A 16,232-nucleotide genomic window follows, 5' to 3' on the forward strand; every position below is an offset into this window, starting at 1 on the left:
TCCTGAGTAGCTGGGATTACAGGTGCCCACCACCATGCCTGGCTAATTTTTGTATTTTTGTTTTAGTAGAGATGGGGTTTCACCATATTGTCCAGGCTGGTCTTGAGCTCCTGACCTCAAGTGATCCACCTGCCTCGGCCTCCCAAGGTGCTGGGATTACAGGTGTGAGCCACCGTGCCAGGCTGATATAGTCATTTTACAATAAAACTCTTACATTACTCTTCTTTATATATTCAAACAAGATACCACACTGTTACTATATCATATCCACAAAATAGGAGATTTTGCATATATATTATTAGATTATACATAAGTATTTCAATATGGGGGGTGCTAATACAAATGGTAGTATGTTTTAATTTCCACTTGTTCATTGCTATCATATAGGAAAGCAAATTACTTTTGTATATTAACCTTGTATCCTGCAACATTGCTATAATTAATTGCTTATTAGTTCCAGGGGTTATTTTGTAGATACTTTTGGATTTTCTATATAGACAATCATGTCATCAACCAACAACAATAGTTTAACTTCATCCTTACTGATCAGCATACCTTTTATTTCATTTTCTTATCTTGTTGCATAAACTAGCACTTCCAATACAATGTTGGAAAGGAATAGTGAAGAGGACATCCTTGCCTTGTTCCTGATCTTAGCAACAATAATGCTTCACATTTTTCACCATTAAGTATAATATTTAGCTGTAGGGTTTTTGTGAACATTGTTTAATCAAGTTGAGGATGTTCCTCTCTATTTCTAGTTTCCTGAGAGTTTTTTATCAGGAACAAATGTTGGATTTTGTGAAATACTTTTTCTTTTTTTTTTTTTGAGACAGACTCTCACTCTGCCGCCCAGGCTGGAGTGCAGTGGTACAATCTCGGCTCACTGCAGCCTCCACCTCCCGGTTCAAGTGATTCTCCTGCCTCAGCCTCCTGAGTAGCTGGGATTACAGGTGTGTGCCACCACACCCAGCTAATTTTTGTATTTTAGTAGAGACGGGGTTTGACCATGTTGGCCTGGCTGGTCTCAAACTCCTGACCTCAGGTGATCCGCCTGCCTCAGCCTCCCAAAGTGCTGGGATTACAGGCATGAGCCACCATGCCCAGCCAATTGAGTTTTTAATGTTGAACCAGACTTGCATGCCTGGAATAAATCACATTTGGTCATGGTATATAATATTTTTTTAATGCATCATTGGGTGTGCTTTGCTACTATTTTGTCGAGGATTTTTGCATCTATGTTCGTGAGAGATGGCCTGTATTTTTCTTTTTAAATTTTATTATTTATTTATTTATTTTAAATTGACAAATCGATCTGTAGTTTTCTTGTAATGTATTTATCTGGTTTTGGTATTAGGGTAATGCTGGCCTCATAGAATGAGCTGCTTCTATCTTCTGGAAGATGTTTAGAAAATTGGTATAATTTTTTCTTAAATGTTTGGTAGAATTCACCAGTGGATCCATCCAAGCCTAGTACTTTTTGTTTGAGGAGTTTATTATTTATTGATTCCGTTTCTTTAACAGATGCAAGCCTGTTTCAGATTGTCTACTTCTTGTGTGAGTTTTAACAGATTGTGTCTTTCAAGAAATTGGTCCATTTCATCTGGGTTATCAAATCTGTGGGCATAGAGTTGTTCATAATATTCATTTATTATTCTTTTAACATCCATGGGATTTGAATTGATCTCTCTTTCATTTTCAATATTCATAATTCATGTCTTTTCTCTTTTTTTCTTAGCTAGCTTTGCTAGAAGCTTATGATTTTATCGATTTTTACAAAGAAACAGGTTTTGGTTATGTTGATTTTCACTATTGATTTCCTGTTTTCAATTCATTGATTGCTGATATAATTTTTATTATTTGTATTATTTATTTCAATCTGATTGCTTCCAAATTGTGTATAGAATCCTAGAATGAGCCATTTTGTACTGGGTAAATGGAACTGTGGTAAATAGGCCTTTAGAGCCTGGGCAACAGACTGAGACCCCCATCTCTAAACAAACAAACAAACAAACAAAAAACAAAACCTTAACCTTAACTTTGGCTTTTTCTCTTTCAACACTTTAAGTATTCCACTCCATTATCTTCTTGCTTATGTGATTTCTGAGGAGAAGTTGGATATAATTCTTATTTTTGCTCCTCTGTAGGTAAGTGGTTTTTTATCCTCTGACTTCCTTCAAAGTTTTTTCTTCATCTTTAGTTGTCTGCAGCTTGAATATTATATGTGTAGGTGTAGCTTTTTTGTTTGTTTATTTTTGGCATTATTTTGCTTGGTGATTCCTGAGCTTCCTGGATCTGTGGTTTGGTGTCTGGCACTAATTTGGTGAAATTCTCAGGCATTATTGCTTCAAATGTTTATGTTGTTCTTTCTATCTTTCTTCTTCAGGTATTCTCATCATGCCTATATTACATTTTTTGTGATTGGATATTCTTTCTCGTTTTTTTTCACGTTTTTTTTCTCTTCACTTTCAGCTTTCAAAGTTTCTGTTGACATATCCTCAAGCTCAGAGGTTCTTTTTTCTCCAGCCATGTGCAGTGTACTAATCAGTCCATCAAAAGGTTTCTTCATTTCTGTTAGTGGTTTTTTTCTTATCTCTATCATTTCTTTTTTATTATTTCTTATAATTTTCATCTTTCTGTTTAAACTGTCCATCTGTTTTTGCATGTTATCTACTTTTTCCATTAGAGCTCTTAACATATTAATCATAGTTGTTTTAAATTCCCAGTCTGGTAATGCCAACATCCCTGCCATGTCTGTGTCTGGCTCTGATGCTTGCACTAGTTGTTCAAGCTGTGTTTTTTTGCCTTTTAGTGTGTCTTCTAATTTTTTTGTTGGAAAAAAATGAGCCATTTTGTACTGGATAAATGGAACTGTGGTAAATAGGCCTTTAGAGCCTGGGCAACAGAGTGAGACCCCATTTCTAAACAAACAAACAAACAAACAAAAAACAAAACCTTAACTGAGCCTGCCTGTAGTCCCAGCTACTTGGGAGGCTCAGGCAGAAGAATCACTTGAGCCCAGGAGTTCGAGGCTACAGTGAGCTATAATCGCACCACTGCACTCCAGCCTGGGCGACAGAGTGAGACTCCGTCTTGGAAAAAGAAAAAAAAAAAGATATAGATCTTTAGTAACGTAACAGTGCGGTGTTGCAGGAGAAGAAGTGTTCTGCAGTTCTACTATTAGGTCTCAATCTTTTGGTAAGCCTGTGGGTCTGGACTGCGAACTTCACCAGTGCTTCTCAGCTTGTGTTTTTTCCCCTTAGGTGGGGGCAGAACCACTAGAGGAGACTGAAGTTGGGTATCTCCCTTCTCCTACAGGGAAGCCTAGAGGAAGCTGGAGTTGGTATTTCCTTTCCCCCAGATGGGAAGCTACAGCCTGTTGGAGTTGGGTATTTCCCTTCCCCAAGATAGGTTAGGCTCTGGCAAAATTATTTCTCCTAAGGGTAGACCTTTTTAAAAACAACAGAATGTTCTGGCATACTACAAATGGTTTATTTCCCCTCCCTTTGCTAGAAGCATGAAGGGATTTTTCTCTGAGATTCACTGTGAGGATCTGGTAGAGCTCTGAGAGATAAAAATCACAAAAGTGTTGAGGGGTCTCCATAATCAATATCCCTGAAATGTGTTTTTTTTTTCTTTGAGACAGGGTCTTGCTCTGTCACCTAGACTGGAGTGCAGTGACATGATCATGGTTCACTGCAGCCTCAATCCCTCTAGGCTCAAGCGATTCTCCTGCCTCAGCCTCCTGAGGAGCTGGGATTACTGGAGTGCACTACCAAATCCAGCTAATTTTTAAAGTTTTTGTAGAGACGGAGTCTTGCCATGTTGCCTAGGCTGTTCTTAAACTGTTGAGTTGAAGCAATCCTCCCACCTCAGCCTCCCAAAGTGTTGGGATGACAGGTGTGAGCCACCATGCTTGGCCCCTGGTGGAGTTTTTAACTCCTTGAGTTGTCCACACTGATTCTCTAAAAATTGGGTCAGTTACTGTTTAGGTTTTCCTATTCCTGTTTTCAAACCTCCTGTAGAGGCTTCTGCTCATGTGTTGCATTTCCAGTAACTTGTGACTCTCTGTATTTTCCTGTCTCTCCAATTTTGGAGGCAGCAATCTGCCTAGTGGTCTCATTCCTCTAACAAATCTAAGAAGAGATGTTCACCTATTGCTTGGTTTTGTTGTTGTTGCTCAGCTTTTTAACTTGTTTAGATGGGAGTATTATCTTCTAAGGTCCTTACATGCTGGACTGGAAACCAAATTTCTCTCCATTTCTGAAGGACAGTTCTCCTGAATATTATTCTTGCTTGGCAGGTTTTCTTTTAGTGCTCTGAATATATCATCCCACTCCCTTCTGTCCTGTAAGTTTTCTGCTGAGAAATCTGCTGATAATTTTATAAGAGCTCCCTTGTACTTGATGAGTCACTCTTCTCTTGCTGCCTTCAGAGTCTCTCTTTGACTTTTGACAGTTTGGTTATTATGTGTCTCAGGGTTGGCTTCTTTGGATCATACATTGTATCCCATAAGTCCCTTAGGCTTTCTTAATTTTTCTTCATCTTTTTTCTTTTGTTTCCCCTGACTCAGTAATTTCAAATCATCTGTCTCAAATTTCCTGATTGTTTCTTCTGCTCACTTAAATCTGTTATGATCCCTTCTAGTGAATTGTTCAATTCAGTTATTGTTTTTTTCAACTCCAGAATTTCCATTTGGTCTTTTTTTAATAGATTTTGTCTTTTTTTTTTAGAGACAGGGTCTCACTCTGTTGCCCAGGCTGGTCTCAAACACCTGGGCTCAAGTAGTCCTCCTGCCTCGGCCTCCCAAAGTGCTGGAATTTCAGGCATGAGCCACTGCACCCAGTCTCTGCGTCTTCGTTGGTATTCTGGTTTATACATATCACTTCCTGGTTTCATTTATCTATCTGATTCTCTTGTAGCCCGCTGAGCCTCTTTAAGATGATTATTTTGAATTCATTGTCAGGTAATTCATAGATCTCTGTTTCTTTAGAGTTCCATTTCTGAGACATATTTGGTCCTCTGATTGGATCATGTTTCCCACTATCATCATATGTCTTGTTATCTTTTGCAAGAGTTGGTGGATTTGAAAAAATGACCATATCTTCTAGTTTTTATGGATTGTCTTCATAAAGGGGAAAACCTTTAACATTCAGCTCAACCAACAGTCTGGGGGAGTGGTCTCTCAAACCTTTTCTGGAGATATGTATTCTTGGGCTTGTGCCTGTAATTTCCCAATTCAAGAGGTTTGCTGATGTCTTTTCAGAAGCTTGTAGTCTCTTCCTCCCTCTGGTGTCTGTCTACAGTACTGCAAGTTCTCAGGGTCTACAACAAGCTGTTGATACCTCTTATTCTCGGCAGTTCCCAGGGATTCAGAGTATTTTTACTTTATCAGCACTCAGTGTCAGGCAAGACAGAAACCAGTCCCTCAGGGAGCCCTCTGAAAAGCCTGAATGTTGGATGCACATTCTACTCTTCTGTTTCCCTTGTAAGGTAGAAGCATCAAGTTGAGCATTTACTCCTGAAAGCACCAAGCTGTACTGGCTTTGGGAAAGGGCTATTGTAAGTTAAATGAAAATGGGTTTTCTTACCCATTTTAATATAGCTGTTCTTGACTTTGAGCTTGCCTCAGGTACTAGTTTCTAGAATTCTCATAAAAGCTTTTTGGACCATATATTAAGTCAGTGTCTATGGAAGAACAAGGTCTGAGACGTCCTATTATGCTGTATTACTGATGTTACTCCTCTCAGGAAGATTCGTTTTTGAAAACAGTACATGCAGAAGGTAAAGATCGGGATTTGGAAATTGATTCCCTTAAAGCTAAATATGTTCACATATTCCTTGGAAATGTTTTTGGACATCCCCAGTTATGAATACCCAGTTTAAAGATAACCTTTTTGGAGGATTCACATTAGTATTCTTCTGGCTGCCTTTGGGATTTTGTTTCCTAAGTCTGCCTTGAATGTGCTCTCAAAATACCTACTTCCTATACTGGGTGTCTTCCACCCCCAAGCTGGGCACCTCGTCAGAGGATGTGTCTGGCAGACTTTGAATGGTATAATGGTTAATTTTATGTGTCGACTTGACTGGGTTAAGGAAGACTCAGATAGCTAGTAAAACGTTATTTCTGGGTATGCCTTGAGAGTATTCCCAGAGATTAGAATTTGGGTCAGCATACTGAGTAAAAATGATTCACCCACACTAGCGTTAGCAGGTATTATCCAACTCATTGAAGGCCCATCTGAATGGAATAAAAAGGTAGAGGAAGGGAGAATTCTCTCTCTCTCTTGAGCTGGGACATCCATTTCCTTCCCTTGGACATTGGAGCTCCTGATTCTTAGGCCTTCAGACTTCAGGAGTCAGAGCAGCAGCCACCTGGGTCTCAGGCCCCCAGCCTTGGACTGGGAGTTACATCATTGGCTCCCCTGGTTCTCAGGCTTTCAAACTCACACTGAATTTCACTACCATATTTCCTGGTAGTATATCATGTGACTTCTTGTGCAGGCAGTATATCGTGGGACTTCTTGGCCTCTACAATCACTTGAATCAATTCTTATAATACATCTGCCCTTAATATCTATGTAAATATCCTATTGGTTCTGGTTTTTTCAAGAACGCTGATGAATGCAGATTTTTATACTCAGAGTGGTTCTAGAGGAACAGAATTTTAAGGATGAGTTTTCTGAACTGGTTTTGGGGCTTATGGAATTGGCTCTTCAATCTCCTTAGATTTCAAGATGCTAAGGACTCTATATCTAGTAGTCTATTGCATGAGCTATTTATAAAGATATGCATTAGATGGTCCTAGTTTACCAAATATAAGAAGTAAGAACCTAAGTAACTCTGTATATGATACTTTCAAACATTTTTGGAAAACCAAGGAATATAATGCCATTGGTTGGTTGCTCCTAATGTCATTGAACAAAATGGTGAAAGAGGAGGATGAGCTCAGAGATTCAAATTACCAGCTTGAGCGTCACATAAATGGTCTAAGAGCTTCTACATGTGCCCTGAGGGAGAGCCTTATCTCCTATAACCTCAGGACTGAAATTGCTACAAATGAAACAGAAGATCTCATCTTGTAATTGGCTGAATTACAATGCAAATGGAACACCCAGCCTTACAAGGTGCCTACTGTTGAAGTGAGGGTATTGATTGGGAAATAATGTCCCATCCAATATGTTAGGATGAGGACTTAGGGGAAGATCCTAATGAAGCTGAGGACATTGAGTCCTAAATTCTGATAAGTCTCCTTTGCCAGTGGAAGAGTTCTTTCCACCCCTAGAAAAAGCTGCCTGCCTACTCTCAGCAGAAGTGGCTTCCCCAACCCCAGCAAAAGTGGCCTCCTCACTCCCAACAAAAATGGCCTCCCTGACTGCAGTGGTACTGGCTTTTCTACCTCTGCCTGATGGGATTAATCCTAAATTGCCTGAGGGATGGTAGTGGCCTCCACTAAAGCAGTTGCTAAGCAAGATCATGTTGATTCTTCTCAGGACTCATCCTCACCACTCCTCTTTCTTCTACACCCCTAACTAGACTCAAGTCCCAGCAGGCCCCTAAAGTGAGGTATGGCTCATGAGAAGGTACGTTGTATTCCAAAAGAATTACTTGAGTTTTCTTCTTATACAAGCATAAATTTAGGGAACATGTGTGAGAATGGATATTAGGAGTATATAATAATGGCAGAGGGAACATAGAGTTGGATGGCCTAATTTATTATTTTTCAATCCTGCTCCTTTACAGGCTTAATTTATTGATGTGGGCCCACTAAGCAGAGATTCTGCATTTAATGTTGCCGCTTGGGGAAGTTAGAAAGGGCTCTAGTTGTTTGGTTTTTGGCTGAAAAAGGTGGCCCATGATGATGCAAGTTGGAAATGCCCGATCCCTCTGGTTTAATGTAGAGGAAGGGATTCAAAGGCTTGGGGAAATTGGAACATTACAATGGATTTGTCATTTAAGACCTACTAACCCACATGAAGAGAGTCCAGAAGACATCTTGCACAATACTTTTAGAAATAAATTTATGAGAGTATAATCCCAGCACTTTGGGAGACCAAGGCGGGCAGATCAGTTGAGGTCAGGAGTGTGAGACCAGCCTGGCCAACATGGTGAAATCCCGTCTCTACTAAAAGTACATACACAAAAAATTAGCCGGGTGTGGTGGTGGATGCCTGTAATCCAAGCTACTCAGGAGGCTGAGGCAGGATAATTGGTTGAATCCAGGAGGCAGAGGTTGCAGTGAGCCTAGATCATGCCACTGCACTCCAGCTTGGGCGACAGAGCAAGATTGCGTCTCTAAATAAATAAATAAATAAATAAATGAAATTTTTGAAGGGATCTCCAACATCCTTGATCACTCTCTTCTGTAGGCCAGATCTTACAGTGGGAATCACAGCCACTGAACTAGAAAACAAAGGCAGTCACAGTAATTAGATTATGTGGTGGCAGGGGCCAAGTAGCAGCACTAAACTGCCAAAGGTATGGTGGGCATAGTTACTATAATGGACAGCAGAGTCAAAGCAGCAATAGGAATAGCCTGACTCCTGCAGACTTATGGCATTAACTAGTTAATCATGGTGTTCCTAGAAGTGATCTGTATAAGCAGAAAGGTTCCAGATCAAGTGAACAATAAGTCTAGCTCAAATCATTTTTAAAAAGAGTCACAACCCTTCAATGAATTCCCAGACTTGAGCCAGTTTACAGACCCAGAACCCCTTGAATTAAGGGAAATCCAGGTCCCCTGGAGGAAGGATCTTGGTGCACTACCAAAAATTTATGCTGTTCGTCTTTCCCTCAGCCTTCCTCAAAGGGACCTATAGTCTTTAATCACAGTAAGTGCACTGGGGAAAATAAAATCACCAGACCTTTCAGAGACTACTGGACACTGGCTCTGAACTGACCTTGATTCCAGGAGACCCAAAATGTCACTGTGGTGCTCCAATCAGAGTAGGGAATTATGGGGGCCAGGTGATTAATGGAATTTTAGTTCAGGTCCATCTCTCAGTGGGCTCAGGGGGTCCCCAAACCCATCCTGTGGTTATTACCCCAGTTTCAGGATGCATAAGGAACAGATATACTTAGCAGTTGGTAGAACCTCCACTTTGGTTCCCTGACAATGATATATTATCATGGAAAAAGCCACTAGAAGCCACTAGAACTGCCTCCACCTAGGAAAACAGTAAAACAAAAGCAATACTGCATTCCTTTCATTGCAGAGTTTAGTGACACCAGATGTAGCAGTGGTGATTCTCACTACATCTCATTGAACTCTCCTAATTGGCCTGTGCAGAAGACAAATGATCTTACAGAATTAGAGTGGATTATCATAAGCTTAACCAACTGGTGACTCCAACTGCACCTGCTATACTAGATGTGGCTTCATTGCTTGAACAAATGAACACATCCTCTGGTACCTGGTATGCGTCTATTGATCTGGGAAATGCCTTTGCCACCCCATCTATAAAGCCTACCAAAAACTGTTTTCTTCCAGCTGGAAGATCAGAAATATACCTTCACCACCCTACCTCAGGGGTACATCCACTCGCAGTCCTGCCATAATTTAGTTTTCAGGGATCTTGATCATCTTTTCATTCTACAAGATATCTCACTCTTCCATTACATAGATGACATTATGCTAATTGGACCTAGTGAGCAAGAAGTATACTTGAGACTTAGTGGTAAGACATTTGCATGTCAGAGGGTGGGAAATAAATGCTACTAAAATTCAGAAGCCTTCTACGCAGTGGAATTTCTAGAGGGCTAGTGGTGTGGGACATATCCCTTCTAAGGTAAAAAATAAGTTGTAGCATTTGGCCCCTCCTACAACCAAGAAAGAGGCACAATACCTGGTGAGCCTCTTTGGATTTTGGAGGCAACATATTTCCTATTTGATTGTGTTACTGTGGTCCATTTACAAAGTGACCCAAAAAGTTGCTAGTTTTAAATGAGGCCCAGAACAAAAGAAGACTCTACAATAGGTTGAGCCTGCTGTGCAAGCTGCTGTGCCACTTGGCCCATATGATCCAGCAGATCCTATGGTGCTTGATGAGTCTATGGCAGATAGGGATGCTGTTGGGAGCCTATTTGGCAGGTGTGCATAGGTGAATCACAGTGCAGGCCTTTGGGATTTTGGAGCAAGACCTTGACATTATTGGCAGATAACTACAGCCATGAGTCACTTAATGACAGGGATATGTTCTGAGACATGTGTTGTTAGGCGATTTTGCCATTGTGCAAACATCATACAGTTTACTTACACAAACCTAGATATCATAGCCTACTGTACAACTAGGCTATTGCACCTAGGCTATAAACCTGTACAGTATGTTACTGCACTAAATACTGTAGGCAACTGCAACACAGCAGTAAGTATTCATGTATCTAAACCTAGAAAAGTACAGTACAAAATACAGTATTATGATTTTATGGAACCACAGCAGTATACGTGGCCCATCTGACTGAAACATTACACAGTGCATGACTGTACTCTTCTTTTGAGAGACAGCTCTTAGCCTGCTACTGTGCCTTAGTAGAAACTAAACACCTACCATAGGCCACCAAGTTACCATGTTACCTGAGCTGCCCATCATGAATGAGGTGTTATCCAACTCACCAAGCCATAAAGTTGTGTGTGCATAGCAGCTCCCCATTGTCAAACAGAAGTGTTATGTATGTAATAAGGCCAGAGCAGTCCCTAAAGGCACTAGTGAGTTACATGAATAAGTGGCCTAAATGCCCATGGTCGCTCTTGCTACACTTTCTTTCTCTCTCTCAACATGTACCTATGGGCTCATGGGGAGTTCCCTATGATCAGTTGACAGAGAAAGAGAAGGCTTGGGCCTGGTTTAAAGATGGTTCTGTACAATACGCAGGCACCACCTGAAAGTAGACAGGTACAGCACTACAGCCCCTCTCTGGGACATCCTTGAAGGACAGTGCTGAACGGGAATCTTCCCAGTGTTAGAACGACAGGCAGTGTGCTTGATTCTACACTTTGCTTGGAAGAAGAAATGGCCAGATGTGCGATAATATACTGATTCATGGGCTATAGCCAATGGTTTGGCTGGATGGCCAGGGACTGGGAAGGAACATGGTTGGAATATTGGTGACAAAGGAATATGGGGATGGCGTATGTGGACAGACTGCTCTGAATAGGCAAAAGAAATGAAGATATTTGTGTTCCATATGAATGCTCACCAAAGGATAACCTCTGCAGAGGAGGATTTTAATAACTGAGCGAATAGGGTGATCCATTATGTGGTTATCAGTCAGCCTCTTTCCCCAGCCACCCATGTCAACACCCAATGGGCTCATGAACAAAGTGGCTATGGTGGCAGGGATGGAGGTTATGTGTAGCTTAGCAGCCTGGACCTCCACTCACCAAGGTCAACCTGGCTATAGCCACTTCTGAGTGTTCAATCTGCCAAGAGCAGAGACCAACACTGATCCCCCGATATAGGACCATTCCCCAGGATGATCAGCCAGCTACCTGGTGGTAGGTTGATTATAATGGACCATTTCCATTATGAAAGGAGCAACATTTTGTCCTTACTGGAATAGACATTTACTCTGGATACAGATTCACCTTCCCTGCATGCAATGCTTCTGTCAGCTACCATCCAGGGACTTTCATCTTGCCTTATTCACCATTGTGGCATTCTATGCAACATGCTTCTGTCCAGGAAACTCAACTCACAGCCAAAGAAGTGCAACAGTGGGCCCATGCTCATGGAATTCATTGGTGTTGTCATGTTCCCCGCAATCCTGAAGTAGCTGGCTTGATAGAATGGTGGAATGGTCTTTTGAAGACTCACCTACAGAGCCAGCTAAGTGGCAATACTTTGCAAGGCAGAGGCAAGGTTCTCCAGAAGGCTGTATGGCTCTGAATGAATGTCCAACATACAGTACTGTTTCTCCCATAGTCAGGATTTATGGCCCAGGAATCAAGGGGTAGAAATGGGAAGGGCACCACACACTAATTCCCTAGTGATCCACTAACAAAAATTTTGCTTCCTGTTTCTACAAAGGTATGCTCTGCTGGATCCAGAGGGAGGACTGCTTCCACCAGGAGACACAATTGAACTAAATTCCATTGAACTAGAAGTTAAGACTGCCATCCAACCACTTTGGGCTCCCCTCATGCCTCTGAGTCAACAGGCCAATAGGGGAGTTATGGTGTTGGCTGGGGACTACCATGACTACCATGGGGAAATGTGACATAAAAGAGGTAAGAAAGAATATGTCTGGAACACAGGAGATCCCTTAGAATGTCTCAGTATTACCGTGTCCTATGGTTAAAGTCAATGGAAAACTACAACAACCCATACCAGGCAGGACTATGAATGGCCCAGACCCTTTAGGAATGAAGGTTTGGCTTACCTCCCCTCCGCCCCCAAACCAACCCTGGCTTCCTAGGTTAAGAACCAAGACCAGCTGAGGTTCTTGCTGAAGGCAAAGGGAATACAGAATGTGTAGTTGAAGATGGTAGTTATAAGTCTGAGCTACAACCATGTCATCAGTTACAGAAAAGAATACTAATTGTCAAGAGTATTTCATTCCTATTTTTTTAAAAAATGTGTGTATGTATACATATATTAAACAAACATCTTTGTTTTCTTTCCTTTGTTATCCCTTATCATGTAACATAAGATGTATTGAGTTTATACTAGTATTCTAAGTACTAGTATTGTTAATACTTAAAATACGTCTTAGTATTTTAAGTATGGGATATCAGAAGACTACACATCACTCACAGACTACTTCCTCTTCTGGAAAAGGGATTACTGCATTTTTTGTTGCATGCAGGATGGTTGTATCATGTTAAGTGGAATTATGACCTTGTTATTGTTATTATTTGGAGACTAACTATGGTTTAAGGAGATACATATGGATGCCAAGTTCCTAAGGGGCAGACTTGTAATGGTTAATTTTATATGTCAACTTGATTGGGTTAAGGGATGCCCAGACAGCTGGTCAAACACTATTTCTGGGTGAGTCTATGCTGGTGTTCCCAGAGAAGATTAGCATTTGAATCAGCAGACTGAGTAAAAAAGATCCACTGACACTAGTGTGAGCAGTTATCATGTAATCCATTAAGGGTCCACCTGAGTAAAACCAAAAGGCAACCGGGCACAGTGGCTCACGCCTGTAATCCTAGAACTTTGGGAAACCAAGGTGGGCAGATCATGAGGTCAGGAGTTTGAGACCAGCTTGGCCAACATGAAGCCCTGTCTCTACTAAAAATACAAAAAATTAGCTAGGCATGGTGGCAGGCGCCAGTAATCCCAGCTACTCAGGAGGCTGAGGCAGGAGAATCGCTTGAGCCTGGGAGGTAGAAGTTGCAGTGAGCCGAAGCTGCATCACTGCACTCCAGCCTGGGCAACAGAGTGAGACTCTGTCTCAAAAAAAAAAAAAAAAAGACAGAGGAAGAAAGAGTTTTCTCTCTCCCTTCTTGAGCTATGACACCCATCTTCTTTTGCCCTTGAACATCAGAGCTCCTGATTCTCAGGCCTTCACACTCCAGGACTTATACCAGCAGTTCTCTGCACCACCCCCCACCTACCTCCGGTTCTCAGGCCTTCAGCCTTGGACTGCTAGTAATACCATCAGCTACCCTCATTCTCAGGCCTTTAAATTTGGACTGAATCACACCACATACTTTTCTAGTTCTTTAGCTTGCAGACAGCATAATGTGGGACTTCTTGGCCTCTGCAATCATGTGAGCCAATTTCCATAATGAACCTCTATTAGGGTTCTCAAGAGAAACAGAACAAATAGATTATATATTTGTTCTGTTTTCAAGAGAAACAGAACAAATATATAATCTATTTGTTCTGTTTCTCTTGAAAACCCTAACAGAAGTGGTGAGAAATGGACAGCTGTCCTCAGCCCAGATATAACAACATCAGGGTTTGTGTTTGTCCAGGAGGGTAGGCTACTCCCTCTTCACTCCCAGAAGAAGTCCCCCTCCACCTTTATCTCAGACCCACATACACTGAGAAAGGAGTGTCACAGAGGCTATCTTCCCTTATTAGCTCCTGCCTCCAGGGAGGTAGGAGGGAAAGGGAACATGAGCTGTTCTTTCCTGGGGTCTGCATGGCTCCTCTTCCAGCTCTGCTCCTATTTTCCCATACTTTCACTTAAAAAGATTTTTTAAATTCTACTTCTTTTCTTTTTATTTCTTTTTTTAAAAAAATTGTATCTTTGTTGACAGTATAACATGAACGTAATTTCCACATTTTTAAAAAAATCCACATAACTCTTTTAATAAATAAAGCATATTCAGGACTTAGATTTTAAATCACATGTACAAGTGAGAGAAAACTTCTAGGCCTAAACAGGTAACAGTGAAGCAACAACTGCTGGAAGGAGTGGTATGCCACATGTGCCTTAAGCCTCCACAGTGGGAACTGCAGGGCTGAGAATACCAAACACATCACCTCTAGGCCAGACGGAGAGCGGAGACCCAGGAAGCCCATGCAGCCACCATCTGCCCCCTCCCCTAGTGCTGCAGAGCCAAACGGATGCTGTGTTACTTTCAGATGAACTAGAGGTGGGTCCTGATCGTATTACATGAAGCCTTCCGCCACTGTGAAAAATTAGGCAAGGTGTTAGTGACAGGGGGCATCACTGATAAATACAGAGCAATATTGGGGCAGTAAAGAGGAAGCTACAGAAACATTCGTATTTCTTCAAATATCAGAATCTTCCACATCACAGCAGGAGAGCCGAGAACGAGCTCCACCTCCTGAGGCTTAGTCCTAAAACTTCCTACTGGCATTTGCACCAAACAAGGCTCCCCGGACTTCTGGCATCATCTGCTGGGCTATGAGATCCAGCCGGCTTTTTGGGGTGTTGGAAACCTTTATTTTATGATCCCCATTATAGATCTCAACTCCACCAGCTATGTCCTCCGGCAGGTAGGACTCCTGGTCAATTTGGACATCAACATTGTTTTTGGTGGCAATTTTGTACATAGGGATTGCCTTTTGCACCGCAGCCTTTACCAGAGGGAAGTCTTGTTTCCTGCAACGAACAATCATTTGGTGCTCCAGCAACTGGTACTAAACCCTGGAGAACCAGTCCATCTAGCAGCACTTGGTACCTGGTTGTATCTTTCACTACCTTGCTGAGTCTCTGTTTTGCTTCATTTAGTAAGTCTGTGATAAGGTCATCTCTCGCTCTGAGGATTTTGAGCCTTGCTTGATTCATCAGATTGGACATCTGAATTTTCTTCTGCTGCTCAATCTGTTTCTCTTTCGTCTCATAGTATTCCATAATCTTTAGTCTTTGGGTTTGCACAAGCCGACCTTTCTCTATGTTGAACTCTTCTTCTGCCTTTGCATCTATTTCTTCTGCTTTCTAATTGGCTTCTTGTTCAATGAAAGCCATCATATGCTTTACCTGCTTCTGCATGTCAGCATCGCTGAGAGCCATGGCAAGAGCAACGCTAGGCTGGAGAGCAGCAGGCTCGAGTTTAGGTTTGAATGGGGAAGGTGGGAGGATTAGGCAGAGGAAACCCTTGCACAGATCTTTACTTTATCAATTTCCTTTACTTTATCAATTTCCACACTTTCTAAGCAAGCCTTGGCTTCAAAATGACCACAGTCAGGTTTTCCAAATGAGTGCAGTGTTTTATAGATGTCTTTCCTCTGCACAGCCAAAGTAAAAAGTATGCGCAATTCTACTAAACTGAGTCTGAAGCCCAGACACCCTTCACAGCCTCCCTCTGGAACTGGGCAGTAATGCTTCCATCTCAGCAGTCATGCTGTCTTTGGGAAAATGCACTGTTTCACTGGGTGCCTGGCAGCGTGGGTCTCTGCTTTATCCCAGTCTGCCCCTATGTCTGTGCTTTGGTGGGTATCTCAATCTCTATTTTTAGCTAGGTTCCTGACATTGTTAACAGAGTAATGGGTGTAACCCTGAATCAAGACCGGGGCCTATCCTGGGAGTCTTCTTACCTGCTCATTCCCATGCCCCAGGCTCCGGGTGTCAAGAATTTGACAGGGATGCTCAATAAATGAAAAATAAGAACCTTAAACCCAACCAACATCATACATGGCAACCCAAACCTTCTCCAGGACTCAGTCTATTACCAAAGCTCTATGCAATCCATAATAACCTAGATCTAGGCCAAAACCAAATCACAGTAACCAATACCCTTCATCCAGTCTCTTCCTCTAGACTAGTTACTCTTTGTTTTTTGTTTGTTTTTAAGACAGGGTCTTGCTCTG

The 16,232-nt window shown here is 41.7% G+C and overlaps 2 pseudogenes; one reads left to right on the forward strand and one right to left on the reverse strand.

Annotated features, from left to right (window-relative positions):
- LOC105494861 (E3 ubiquitin-protein ligase makorin-1 pseudogene) overlaps positions 1–16,232 on the forward strand; it is a 40,999-nt pseudogene that overhangs the window by 6,677 nt on the left and 18,090 nt on the right.
- LOC105494860 (V-type proton ATPase subunit E 1 pseudogene) lies at positions 14,213–15,435 on the reverse strand (annotated as a pseudogene).

The sequence above is a fragment of the Macaca nemestrina genome, chromosome 1 (assembly GCF_043159975.1).
Source record: "Macaca nemestrina isolate mMacNem1 chromosome 1, mMacNem.hap1, whole genome shotgun sequence".
Lineage (NCBI taxonomy): Eukaryota > Metazoa > Chordata > Mammalia > Primates > Cercopithecidae > Macaca > Macaca nemestrina.